The 5,356-nt window shown below is 30.8% G+C and overlaps 1 protein-coding gene across 1 annotated transcript in view; it reads right to left on the bottom strand.

The window, feature by feature from the left end:
- Positions 1-5,356, bottom strand: part of LOC105621586 (transmembrane and TPR repeat-containing protein CG4341) — a 211,074-nt gene that overhangs the window by 56,638 nt on the left and 149,080 nt on the right. The gene's annotated exons all lie outside the window — the stretch shown is intronic.

The raw sequence follows: 5,356 nt of genomic DNA, 5'->3' as shown, positions 1-5,356 counted from the left end.
GAGAGAGAGAAGGGGCAATGACTTATCGCACGTGTGGTCGCTTCGTTCTACGCGGTCGGATTAAATTGCGAGCGCAATAAGGCTATTCGTAGTACTCAATATATAAACAGGGATAGGGAAACTTTTTCGCGAAGCTACATATTTTAAAAAGAACTCACCTCTTCGGCATTGAGATGATTAATCTTCCGGGATAAGTTGTCATTCGAAAAACGATGAAAATATCACTTGTCGACAAGTGAAGTATAGTCGACCGGCCGGTGGGTGAACGACTTGCGCAAGCACTGTCGCTGATATATTTTTCTCGTCGCGCGTTATCGAAATCGAACTGGACGATATGGCGCACAGTTATTTTTCTTACCTCGCGTGTTGCGTTATTTTTCTTACTTCCCGACTGGAGATCAGAGTCAAGCGGAATTTTACACGAGAGTCCATATCGGGGCTCGGAAAATATTTGCGCTTCGCATATCGTATCTTCTCATATTTTTCAAATTACTACAACAAAATAGGATTATACTCTACATGTTATTTAGGCAGTATTTATTTTCGCAAATAAAGAAAAAGAGAAAAATATAGATATATGTAGTCCGTGTATATGTGTCTATGATGATTTATTATGGAGATTGTTTATAAAGATTCACGCTGGTTCGCGCTTCAAAATCTCGACCGCGCGAACTTTTCTAACGAAGCGCGTTGCGTTTACAATTTGAATTGGCTCGTAAATTACTGAGTGAACAAAGTTTGCTGTGCATTCCACTACGGTGCATTTCTGCACCTCACGCGAGAGACTATATTGCCTTTTTCACCAGGCTCGTTAATGTCGAGATATAAATTAACGTCAGCAAAATTCTCCGACAGTCGCTGAATCTTCACGGGTTAATAATTACTAGAAATCTCTTCGCTTATTTCGAGGCATTTGTAAAATGTCTCCCTCGTTTCTCAGAAACAATTTGTTGTCAAAATTACGGATACATTTAGCGCGCAAACCAAACCTTCGCGTCGACGTGACGCGACGTGGCATCGAAAAAAATTATACTAATGAGGCGCTTTGTGAGCCTGCGACGAGCGACAAGTTAAAAAAAAGTGAAAATGGTGGAGGAAGAGGAACCGAGGATGGAATATTTTCTTTTCTGGCACACGATCCGGTAGGATGAAGAGAATCCCTGTTCGTTAACGAGCCGCTACTCTGCGTTCGTTAACTTTCAACAAGACGAAGATACTTGCGTGTACATATACATCCGCCAACTCCTTCTCTTGTAACAATCTCCAATTTGCGCTAATTTGCAATTATACTAGTATTTTGCTTAATTTGTCATTCAATTCTCCAACTATTTACAGACTATGTATTGCGGCGATTTAGTAAACTTTTCTCTCATAAGTATGTAAATCATATTTCAAACATATAACAGAGGAGATCGCATGAATAAAAATAATGCTTTACTACAATATAATAAAGTTTCTTTTTATAATAGATTAAAAATTAATTCGTAGAAAATGTTAATCATCAACATTTTGATTGAAAGCACAATCAATAGTTTAATTGTGAATTCCGACAGAAAATTTAAATTTAAATTTGTAAAAAATAAATAAAATACAATAAATCCGATTTTTATGATAGTAAAAGCTAATTGTTAAAGCTTTTACAAAATTCTTTTTAGATTTTTATACAATCGGGACCAAATTATATATAAAATTTGCACTGCGCTCGAAGACCTTAATAGAGAAACAAAATTCCACATAGCCAACTTTCGTCTGTTTTACTGATTAAACAATAATAATTTTCGTAGAATGATATCGATATTATTTTTAGAGATTTGAAAATCATTTTCCAGAATTAAAGTATAGGCGTTAATACTAGCAAGAAATGTCAAGAATGACAAAAATTTTTTAAATTGAGATCTTTACTATTTCTTAGTCCAATATGACGTCTACAATTGTCAAGTCGCAACATTTGCTTAATAATAAAAACAATTTGGATAAAATTATAGTTTACAGATTGGTAGTTTACATTTTACTCGAACAAAACAATGTTGAATTCTTAAAATTAGACTAAAATTCGATACGAAAATGTATTACAAAAATTTATTCAAATTTGTGCGTGCAATATAAATATAATATACAAGAATGTGTATTTATCGGTATTTGTAAATCATACGGAAGTCACATTTCGCATAAAATAGCGATGCTGTTAGAATTCGGTTTGAGATCCTTTTAAGGAGATCCTCTTGTTGCAATGTCGAGATAATCGAAAACAATAACGTCACGATTAATGTACTTAAAAAAAACTTAACTTTATTTAATATAGTCGGATCGTTATAAAATACAAAAAAGGAGTCTTTACAAGTTCTCAAAAAGAAGCGTAAGACGCGCCCGTATAAATCATTATCGACATTAGATATCGATTTGTAACAGAGATAATTAATTTTTGAGAGAAAAAAAATTTTTTAATTATCTATTAAATATCATTAGCAAATCGCGTCACATGTGGCCAAACCGTGATATGCTTGTTATTAGTGACACACAAAGACATTCTCAGTCAATGACCTGCTTAAACAAGCATAAGCTGTCAAAAATTAAAAATTAATAAAATAAAAAATGACATGATAAAATGGCAATTGTACTTCACTAAAAATCTAGTTTTTATACTTACGCTCTTTAATTACATTTGTTCTGTTCATGTTTATGCTAAACTATTTTTAAAATGATTAATATAAAGCAAAACTCAGTAAAATAAACTTTATTAAACAAACGAAATTTTTTTACTTTCAATGCAAGAGAAAAAAGTATGATTAAGAGTACGATATTTATTGTTTAAAAGATTCTATAAAAGTAAAATACTCTATAAAAGAGTACTAAAGATTTCGCGAACCTCCATGCTAGACAAAAGGATTGGCTACCCCTAATTTATTATATAGTCGTATGTAAAAAATTTCTCGTCACAAAATTGATAAAGTTACGGATAATGTAAGCATGTATGCGATAAACAAATACATGCAAGTCAAGTGCGTTTGCACGTTTTTCTTAATATATGTATCTATACTATTTTGTCAAGGTTTGCACGATAACTCGGCTACATTCTTTTACAATATTTTTAAATATGAACATTCTTAATATCATTTCTTATATTTTCTCAAGACGTTTTTTAAATCTTTGTTTTAAATTAATTTTTATTTTAAAATAAAAAACGGACTTTAATGAAAAACATCAATTTCTATCTTAAAATAAAATCCAAAAAAAGTTTTCTTATTTAAAAATAAGAAAAAGTTATTTAAAGATAAGAAATATTTCGAGAGAATTATAACTACAGCGCTATCTTATAAGAATTTTTTTTTCGTTATAGGAATTTTGTTGATTCTTCATATCAGACTATTGTACACATGTACAAATTATGCATGCAAACTATGGAAATGTGCATTAATTATAAGTAAAGCAGCAATGGATGCTATGTTAGTTTCGTATGAAAAATAAAAAATAAATTTTTTTTGTTAAACATTATTATTATACAATTATCGACATGGAATAAAACGGGATAATGTGCTTCCTAACAGAAAATATGCCTCATAAATACAAAAAAAATTACAATTCTTTCGAATAATTTGTCTGTGCCATCTAGTAGGTGCCAATGTATTCTGTGCCAGTGCATTCTACAGATTCATAAAACAATCACGCGTCACGAGTTTTGAAAAAAAAAAAAAGATTCTACATTAGTCACATCGTACTGTCGTAAGCGTTGCAATCCAATCAAAGTCGAGTTAGCTTGATGTTGCTTGTATCATGACGTTTGTGACATGCTTATGACGCTGTGATGCGACTAATGTAGAACCAGAGAAAACTTAAGAAAAATATTGTAGGAAATTCCACAAAGGAAGACTGAAATTTTTATGATCAGTTTCTTTCAATATATTCAGTTATGAATATTTTTTATTTACAAGATTTCGTTGTCTCATTAATACTGTAAAATGAAATCTATACAATATGCAATTCCGTTATTAGTTTGTACTGGCTAGTATCTACAACAATAAGCCATATTATATCTTGAAAATGTAAAAATGCCCTGCAAACAGTTTTGACAATCTAGCAATCAATTTGAGCATTCGACATAATTACATATTTTGATAGTCCAACAAAATTATTTTCAAATCTATATCTAGTTAAATTTTTAGATAAACTTAAAGCAAATATATTATGTTCGTATGCGTCTTGCAAAATAGCTTAAACTATGCACATACATAAATCAACAAAGAATATTTTATATCGAAGTAAGATTTTAGAAACTCTCATATACATTACTTGTTCGTTATTTTGTACAGATAATTCTTGTGAAAGAAAAAGAATAGGAATATGTACAATATATTACTGTCTACTGTTTTGGTGACCTATTTCATCAGACGCTCATTTTTGTTTATTTTACAAAAAAGTAATTATTGCAAAGTAGCAAACAATACTGTAAAAATTGTTACATTATCTGATAACATACTATCTGATGGTTTGTATTTCTAAAGTTTTATTTTTAGCTTTTTATTTCAGAAGTATATCTAAAAACAAAGAGTGCATTTCATTATTACGTTTTCATTACACGCTCTAAGCGTCAATTCATCCTTGTTGTTTATCAAATATTAAACAAGGACAAATAATGCTTGTAATGCTTATAAGCGTAAAACAAAACGCATCAAAGTGATATGATTGACATCGGTAACTTTCCTTTATTAACGTAAATGAATAGAGATAATTTTATTACATAACTTTTATACGAAACATTTTTCGATATCATGAATAATTTTTGAGATATAATGAAAAAGGCTAAAATTGCTTTACATATGAAAAATGATTTCACCTTTTATATCGATTTATGATCCCAACTGATATTTTTTAAATCTATTTATTTACGTAATCTATATGTATAAAGTTTCATTAAAACAAAAATTTAATACTTTGTGAGGTTCCCTCGTAAGTCACAAAAATTATGAATCAATTACGCAAGTCACGTAACGTTACACAGAAATAAACGTCGCCATTAAAATGCGGACTAAGCGACGCAGAATAAATCAAGGGAAGCAAATAGACAAGTGAGCTTTGTAATTTCATTAAAGTATTTGGATGTTTATCTACCAAACGTTTCATCGATCGTCCCGGCTAACTAAATTTAACTAAACTTAACTCATGCAACTTTACCTCAATGATAGCGCCTGTTCCCCGTAGACATCGTTTAATAATGGGATGCAAAAGATTCGCAAACTTAGCAATTTAAACAACATAAAAATTCAGTCATTCTAAATACACTTAATTACACTCAAATTTAGATTACGAGAGAGAGAGAGAGAGAGAGGAGGGGGAGGGGGGGGAGGGACGAGAGAAGAAG

The sequence above is a fragment of the Atta cephalotes genome, assembly GCF_000143395.1.
Source record: "Atta cephalotes unplaced genomic scaffold scaffold00034, whole genome shotgun sequence".
Classification (NCBI taxonomy): Eukaryota; Metazoa; Arthropoda; class Insecta; order Hymenoptera; family Formicidae; genus Atta; species Atta cephalotes.
The sequence above is the reverse complement of the archived record's forward strand: the minus strand, read 5'-3'. Positions and strand labels throughout refer to the sequence as shown.